The sequence below is a fragment of the Ranitomeya variabilis genome, chromosome 3, assembly GCF_051348905.1.
Source record: "Ranitomeya variabilis isolate aRanVar5 chromosome 3, aRanVar5.hap1, whole genome shotgun sequence".
NCBI classification, from domain to species: Eukaryota; Metazoa; Chordata; class Amphibia; order Anura; family Dendrobatidae; genus Ranitomeya; species Ranitomeya variabilis.
In genome coordinates, this window is record NC_135234.1 from 701,032,471 (window position 1) to 701,041,916 (window position 9,446).

A 9,446-nucleotide genomic window follows, 5' to 3' on the forward strand; every position below is an offset into this window, starting at 1 on the left:
TAAACATCGATCGATCTGAATGGCCAAGGACATAGACTCATTCAGACCAGCAGGCGTGGGGAATCCCACCATAACATCCTTAAGGGCTTCAGAAAGACCCTTTCTGAAAATTGCCGCCAGGGCACACTCATTCCACTGAGTAAGCACAGACCACTTTCTGAACTTCTGACAATATACCTCCGCTTCATCCTGACCCTGACACAAAGCCAGCAAAATTTTCTCTGCCTGATCCACTGAATCTGGTTCATCATAAAGCAATCCAAGTGTGATACAAATGAGACAAGAATGTCTGAATGTATGTGTAGATAGTGATTTCATGTATCTGTTGCCATTAACTGAGTAAAACAAGACAAAATGGAAGCGGGGAAGTGCCATCTGAGTGACCTATTTGTATTACATGAAGAGATGTGGCATAAACAACCATGTATGCACGCGCAACAGCATTCTTGTAGTATGAGAAAAATATTCTCAGAGCGAAGAACAAGATAAGCGTGGAATTTGCACGATAACAACTCGCGACCTGTACAATAACAAATTGTACAGGACAAAAATGCCAGTACGCATGACCAAACTAGATCCAGTTTTAAGTGTATAAAACAGGTCGGCACCTAGGTGGGGGTAGGGACTTTTCCAGACTTTTCAAGTGGACGCACTTTGGTCTGTGATGTAAGCCGGAATTGTTCCTCCCCCTGCCTGCCTGCCGAGGTCCCCCGTCAGGAGAAGTGAAGTCAGGGGAAGTGATGCTACAAAATCCGGTAATGTATTGATGCTTACTCTATGTATATATAGTTGTATAATAAAGATGTTGATCATTGCATGTCAGAACTTTTGAACTAATCTTGTGCCAAAGGTCAATATAAATCTTTTTAATCACAATTAATAAATTTTATAATCTTGTTTTACCGAAAAAGACTCTTGTCTGTGCCTAATTAGTATATTAGTGAGCGCTCCGTAAGTAAGGCGTAACGCCTCTTCATTTGTGACTCGGTAAGACATAAATTGGCGTAGTCAGCAGGATTTTATGAAAGTAAGGTTTTTTGGTTTTTTTTGCTAAAAAGAATTTTGTGATAGATAATAGATGGATTTTTGTAAGTTTGATTGTCTAGACAAAGGAAATTGTTAAGTTGCTGGAAGATTATTTCTTTTTGGCGCAAAGCCAATAATTTTGAAATTCTGTTTTTATCAAAGTGATATATTTTGATTGATAATTCTTCGTGCAAAAAATTAGAATTTGGCATTTTGCCAAAAAAGAGAAAAAAAAAAAATGTTTAAAAAGCGTAAGGAAAAAGCTGAAGAAGTTGTCGAGGTTCTCGGCTGGACCGCAGCCCCGTACAACATTTTGGCACAGGAATTGGTAAATTCGGGTCTGGCGGAGCAATGGTCAAGTAAGCTCAAGGGCTCAGAGCCCCATGATGTTGTTAATGTACTCATGGGGATCCCTGCAAAGGCAGGTGATGTAGTTAACCCCTCGATGTTGTTAAGTTACTCGAGGGTGTCCCCGCAAAGGCGGGTGATGCAGTGTCGCTTGGGCGACGTACGTGGATCCTACCTAGTGCATATCGTATTATGCATGAGAGGAATTTGCAAATGCAGAAAAAGTGTTCCCAGTTGGAACAAAAGGTGGTAGAATTAGGAGGGCAGAAAGTGGTGTTGGATTGCAATACCCGCCTTCTCAAAGATAAGTTGGAACACTATCAGGGTGTGGCAGAAAAAGCGGCCATCAAAGTTGCTCAAAATAAATACCGTAAATGAAAAGGAAAAATCAATAAGGAAAAAGTATATAAAAGTATAGCCGCTGCATCTGTAAATTGGGACCCGGATAAATGGGACGGGGATGTGTGGAATACCTCATCATCAGACGATTGGGAGGACCCACCAGCTCCTGTTATTGATCCTCCAAAAGGTTCATCAAAATTAAAAGCTATTCTTATTCAAAGGCGTATGGAACGTACGGAAAATGAAATAATCCTGGAGCAAGCCCGTGATGCAGCTGGTCACCTTCAATTTGGAGATGACGGACAGCCAATTATGGTGGAACGAGGTGTTCCCCATACTCGAACCAGGATCTCAACTGAGGATTATACTCAAAATGAAGTAGATAGCATCTTAGCCCAGTTTAAACAAAAACCTGGAGAAACAGAAATTGCATGGTTGGTTAGGATGCATGATTATGGAGGAACAGGAATAAGTTTGGATTCTCAGGATGTCTCTAAATTTGTTACTTTATCTCGAGATCCTGTGATTCAAAGATATTTTAAAAATTATTTTAGAGAAAATGAACACGACCAACTACAAAATATTGTAATGATTGTAGCACGGGCTGTACTGGATAAGTATCCTACGGAGGCTGATATTCCAGCTAATGATAAACCATGGTATACTCTCCGTGATGGCATTGAAAGGTTAAAAGAGGAAGCTATGTGAAGTGCACTTTCAGTGCTTGCTGTGGAAGAAGAATATACTGATTATCCAATGACGGCTAGTATGAGGAGTAGGTTGGTGAAGACCGCCCCTCCCGCATAAAAGGCTGTGATATTAACCCTAACAGTAGCTATGACAGGAGAGCCAGTGAGTAGAGTAATTTCTCGAATGAGGGAATTGCAGGATATGGGTGACTGGAAAGCTGCAGCCCAGGCATCCTCTCCTCAAAATACCTCCCAAAAGCATCCCGGTAACAGCAAACCTTATAATCCAGAATGGAAAAAAGAAGGGACTCCGTCAAATACAACGGAGCGGGTGTCCCAAAGAGAAATGTTTCAAGCATTGTTGAAAGCAGGAGTGAGTAAAGAATCTATTGATGGTAAGCAGACAGGTGAACTATGGAAGCTGTACAAACAAAAGGTGTTGTCAGCTAAGAAAGTAAGCACTGCCCCAACAGCCCCGGCAGTAGAAACAGAGAAGAAGGAGGAGAAGACTAAGAGGTCTGAACTTCCAAAGAAAGTGTCATGGGAAGATTTTCAAAATATCTACCCATGGGAAGAACTGGTGGCAGCAGTCGCCACCAGAATAAATAAGGATGACAGTCCCAGAGATTTTCATGGCAGAAGGAGTTGCTTGGATGAGGAAGATTCAGCATAGGTAGCCAGCCAAACCTCCGTATGGGCCTGAAGGGACGCACGTCCCTATGTAAATTTGAGTATTCATTGGAAAGGGGGGAATGTGCAAAGAGTCCCCGCTCTAATAGATACGTGGGCAGAGGCTACCTTAATATATGGAAATCCCAACAAATTCAAGGGCCCTAAAATAAAAATAGCTGGATTAGGAGGTCAAGTTATTACAGGGGGACTTTTTGGTTATGCACCAGTTCAGACTAGATGGCTGTTCAGTCAGTTTTTCTATATTTACTATGTATTGCTTTTTCTGACTTGAACGCCCCGCCCTTCACCATGCTGTGATTTTAATTACATCCAAACACAGTTGGTTCTAACCTCCTCTATAAATACAGGCTTTACCATTTTATTAGCCATAGGTAAGTGTTCACACTAGGCAGACAGGTTAGTTACCCATTCGATCTGAGATTACCTTGACGTTTGGTGAATGGGCTCACAACATTTGGCCAAATTTTGTGCTAAAAATCTCATGTGTTTTTTCATAAATTTCACAAGCCATTATGCTGTTCACATTTCATGTATTGCACATTTCCTTGCTTTAGCACAATAAACTTGAGTGCAGCCATTATCTATTTGCTATGTAAGACTTTTTGGTTATGCACCAGTTCAGACTAGATGTCTGTTCAGTCAGTTTTTCTATAATTACAGGGGTACAGACACATGTAGCTCTGAAAATAGGTAATTTACCTATTAGAAAATATCGGGTGCTGGTGGTACCCGTTCCTGAATATATCTTGGGGATTGATATCCTTAAAGGTATGACGTTGAACTTGCACGAAGGAAAATTCTCTTTCGGAATAAAATCAAATGCAATACAGATGAGGCCAGTAGTAGTAGGAAAAGTATATGTGCCTCCGGCTACCAAAATGGTGGCGATGAAACAATATCGTATACCAGGAGGACACAAAGAAATAACTGAAACAATTAAAGAATTGGTGGATGTAGGGGTAATGCATCCCACTACCACTGCATGGAATAATCCCGTGTGGCCAGTGAAAAAGAGAGATGGCTCCTGGCGTATGACAGTGGATTATCGAGAATTAAATAAGAATACTCCACATTTGACTGCTGCAGTACCAGATACTATTACTACAATAGAGAAATAAGATCTCATCTGTAATATCTGTCAATATATTAATTGGTTGTGTATTTGTATAAGTGTGTAATACAGAGCTGGGATAGGCTCTGTGCAGTGTTGTTATTCTGGTCATTTTGGATTGGCAGTACATTATATGAAGCTGTATTTTGTATAAGGCCGTGGTTTTTGTTGTTTGGCCTTAAAGTGCTGTCAGAGTGTTAGTGGACACTGCTGCAGTTTTATTTATATAGAGTTAATGTGTTAATTCCAAAGTGAAAAATAGGCAGGCTGTGTGAGCCTTGTATGTATGTATATATGTATGTCAATGAGACATTATTCAACTCAGTTTGAGCTGAATTAGGTGGAGTGATTGAGATAAGGAATTTTCTTCTTGTAAAAATCAACTGAAAAGTGAAGGGAAAAAAGAGGAAAAAAAAAAAACAATCCCTGAATGAGCATGTATGAATGAGTGATCACATGAGTATCATTACTTATCTAACTGTTGTTGGAGGTCCAAGGACCGGCCCAAGTGGTGAAATTTTTAGGAATTCAATGGAACAAAGGACATAGGGAAATCTTGCCTAAAGCTAGACAGAAAATAATCAATTTCCCAGTTCCTAGATCTAAACAGGAAACTCAATCATATATTGGGTTATTTGGATTCTGGAGGCAGCTCATTCCTCATTTGGGACAAATGTTGTCCCCATTGTACAAGGTAACTCAGAAAAAATATGAGTTCCATTGGGCAGAGGAGCAACAAGTTGCTTTTGACATGGTAAAAGAAGCTATTCAACAGGCCGTGGATTTATTGCCAATGACACCCGGAGGGGTGGAACTACATGTGTCAGTACAAAATATGTATGCAAATTGGTCTCTGTGGCAGAAGCAACAAGGGAAGAGAGTCCCTTTGGAATTCTGGAATCGCAAGCTACCTGATGCAGGGGAGAAATACACTCCCTTTGAACAACAATTGCTAGCCTGCTACTGGGCACTAGTGGAAACAGAACAGCTAACACTAGGCCATGAAGTGTTACTAAGACCGGCAATACCTATAATGCAATGGGTTTTGTCTAACCCAAAAACCAACAGAGTAGGACATGCTCAAGAACAAAGTATCATTAAGTGGAAATGGTACATTTCAGAGAGAGCTAAGAAAGGAGAAAGCGGGATCGCTGTTCTCCATGAGAAAATAGCTGATGTGGGGGAAAATTAATCGTCTCCCATAAAACCCACTGTTCTGGAGGAATCCCCAGTGAAATGGGGAAAATCATATGAAGATCTTACTGCTGAACAACAGCATGCCTGGTTTACGGATAGTTCTGCCAGATATGTCAATGGCAAAAGACAATGGAAAAGTGTGGCATATAATCCCAAATTGGAAAAACATATAAAAATGGAAGGTCATGGTAAGAGCAGTCGATATGCGGAATTATATGCAATTTTCTTAGCTCTGAGTTTTGAGCAAGGATGTCAATGTCACTTGTATACAGATTCTTGGTCAGTGGCAAATGGACTAGCCACTTGGATGATGGGGTGGAAAAAATATGGGTGGCTTATCCATGGAAAAGAAGTTTGGGGGAAAGAGGTGTGGGAGTGTATTGAAGAAATAATACAAACCACGCCTACCACTGTATTTCATGTTGATGCACATGTACCTGCTGATTCACTTGAACGTTTGTTTAATTCCGAAGCAGATAGAGCAGCTGCCATTCGACAAACAACAGCGGAAACCGATAAAGCAAAAGAAACATGGCTTCACGGTACGGCCGTTTGGGCACATCAGAAAAGTGAACACCTGGGAGAAAAAGCCACTTACAGGTGGGCCCAGGAAAGAGGAGTTCCCCTCACTATGGACATAATAAAACAAATTATTGCACAGTGTCCAGTTAGTAAACACTCCCAAAGGAGGGAGGTGCCACACACAGTAATGGGGCACATAGGGAGGGGACAATTACCTGCACAAATTTGGCAAATGGACTTTATAGGGCCACTATCAGAGAGCAGAGGGTGTAAGTATGTCTGTACCGCAGTAGACACATACTCAGGCCTGATGGTATGTTTCCCATGCAAGGCAGCCACACAATGGAGTACATTGAGAACTTTAGAAATCATAACACAGTATTATGGGGTCCCACTACAAGTACAGACAGATAATGGGTCACATTTTACCGGACAACAAGTCAAAGACCATGCTATGGAACACAACATTCAATGGGTATATCACATGCCTTATTACCCTCAAGCAGCAGGGTTAGTAGAGAGAATGAATGGGTTACTAAAGGTCACCCTAAAAAAGTTGAACCAATCTGATACTTCATTTGGGCAATGGAGGGATAATCTAAGTGATGCCCTCCAGATAATAAACAATAGGCCCATAACTGATTCCATGACTCCTCTGATGAGGATGCTGACACCCAATCTCACAATACATGAAGCACACGTAGTAGAGACTATTATCTACTGGAAAATACATGAAGAGGCCAGGATCCCTGAAAGGGCAACACCCCTGTCAGCTGGACTGGATTTGAGTGCACTAGATGTGACAGTCATTCCTTCAGGTAAGGTGGTTCCAATTTCCACTGGATTGGGTTGTCAGGTCCCTAAAGGTCACTATGGTCAGATTGCTACTCGTTCCAGTTTTGCATTAAAAGGGGCCATAGTGGTGGGAGGAATTATTGATGCAGATTATCAAGGAGAGATTAAAGTATTGATGTTAAATTTGGGAACAGAGCCATTGATCATTGAGAAGAAACAGAAAATGGCTCAGATGTTATTAATACCCGTAAACTTATCTCTGGGGGAAGAAGGTCATGCCCCCACTGAATTAACTGTAAGAGGAGATAAAGGTTTTGGCTCCTCTGAAGTAACTAATGTTGGAGCTAAAATTTGGGTACAAAATGCTCAAGGACCGCCTTCAGAAGCTGAGGTAATTGCAGTAGGCAGGGACCACACCTTGCTGATCATGAGGCCAGGTGTAGAAAAATGGGAGTATATCCCACAGGAAAAATGTTATTTGCGGGAATAAAAGTGTTATGTTCTGATTTCTGCAGATTTCCTTCCTAATCGTGTGTGGAATCCTGGGAGGCGTATTTTTTGGACATCGTTGAAGCATGGACTCCCGGTGTCCAATTAACAAGTGAGCGAGTGCCACCTTTGAGGTCACCCGGTGATTGGAATGTCTACAATTACACAAAGAATGGAAAAGGGAAAAACTTTAGTGATATACTGGCTACTGTAAATATAACTTTATCTAACACCAGTTCTGTATGGATGTATGGACCTGTAATTGAAGAACCGGCTCCATACAATTATCCAGGAAGGAAGTATTGGCCAAGTACTGTTTTGACCAACGGAACTGGAACTGTAAAGATAACACATGAAGAAAATATAGCATGTTGGGAAGCTGAAATGACAGAATTAAATTTAACGACTGGACTAATCGAACCTCGAGTATACGCTAATTATACTTCTAGAAGGTTGAATGATACCAGCTTTATATTTTGTTTAAATCGAACAAAATTGATAGTGTGTTCTAATATGACAAAGTATATTCCACTGATCTTAAGAGTTATTATCCAAATTGGAGAAATTATCTTAGAATAATACAGGTAATGTGTAGGTATATAGTATTGCCATTGATGTTGGGGCTTCCGGGGAATATATTTTTCTGGATGCAAAAATTCAATGGACCTTATGTTGATAACAATAACAAAACTCATGATTTATCTATCTGTGAAGATACTCTGGAAGGCAAAATTTGTAGGTTACACTCAGCAGTTTATGAACCATGTCTGCTACAAAATAGTATAAATGTATGTGAATTTGAATTTAACTAGGCTAAAGCAAATAATTGAGCAATCCGCAGAGGCAAAAGAAATAATTAAGCAATTCAAAATCATATAATCACTACTACGATTATAAGTAATAAAATGGTTAAAATGGGTTCAGTAATAGCAGATGCCACTTCTCATCATTGGTATGATATTTTTCTTGGGTACTCGCCATCCGCTAAGAAAATGTTGGACTGGGTAATCCACCCACTCCTAGTGGTCATGGTAATAGTTATCATATTGTCAATATGGAACTGTTATATGGCTTACAAAGTGTTCTGTAGGAGACCTAAGGTCCTAATGGTCACCTATGGTAATGGCAAATAGTTACATAATATCAAGGACCGTTTGTGATACAAATGAGACAAGAATGTCTGAATGTATGTGTAGATAGTGATTTCATGTATCTGTTGCCATTAACTGAGTAAAACAAGACAAAATGGAAGCGGGGAAGTGCCCTCTGAGTGACCTATTTGTATTACATGAGGAGATGTGGCATAAACAACCATGTATGCACGCGCAACAGCATTCTTGTAGTATGAGAAAAATATTCTCAGAGCGAAGAACAAGATAAGCGTGGAATTTGCACGATAACAACTCGCGACCTGTACAATAACAAATTGTACAGGACAAAAATGCCAGTACGCATGACCAAACTAGATCCAGTTTTAAGTGTATAAAACAGGTCGGCACCTAGGTGGGGGTAGGGACTTTTCCAGACTTTTCAAGTGGACGCACTGTGGTCTGTGATGTAAGCCGGAATTGTTCCTCCCCCTGCCTGCCTGCCGAGGTCCCCCGTCAGGAGAAGTGAAGTCAGGGGAAGTGATGCTACAAAATCCGGTAATGTATTGATGCTTACTCTATGTATATATAGTTGTATAATAAAGATGTTGATCATTGCATGTCAGAACTTTTGAACTAATCTTGTGCCAAAGGTCAATATAAATCTTTTTAATCACAATTAATACATTTTATAATCTTGTTTTACCGAAAAAGACTCTTCTCTGTGCCTAATTAGTATATTAGTGAGCGCTCCGTAAGTAAGGCGTAACGCCTCTTCATTTGTGACTCGGTAAGACACCAAGCGCCAGAAAAAACGCATCTACATTACGCAATGCAGGATCTCCTGGCGCAAGGGAAAATGCCCAGTCTTGAGGGTCGCCACGTAGCAAAGAAATAATGATTTTTACTTGCTGAATGGGGTCACCAGAGGAGCGGGGTTTGAAAGCAAAAAACAGTCTACAATTATTTTTGAAATTCAGGAACTTAGATCTATCCCCAGAAAACAAATCAGGAATTGGAATTCTGGGTTCTAACATCAGGTTCCGAACTACATAATCTTGAATGCTTTGTACCCTTGCAGTGAGTTGATCCACACAAGAGGACAGACCTTGAATGTCCATATCTACACCTGTGTCCTGAACCACC

General features: G+C 40.6%; 1 long non-coding RNA gene across 1 annotated transcript; it reads left to right on the forward strand.

Annotated features, from left to right (window-relative positions):
• Positions 1–380: 380 nt before the first annotated feature.
• LOC143817090 (uncharacterized) lies at positions 381–9,093 on the forward strand. The gene is made up of 3 exons (XR_013224063.1): positions 381–755; positions 5,883–6,006; positions 7,239–9,093. It is a non-coding gene; the product is annotated as an uncharacterized LOC143817090 (long non-coding RNA).
• Positions 9,094–9,446: the final 353 nt, after the last annotated feature.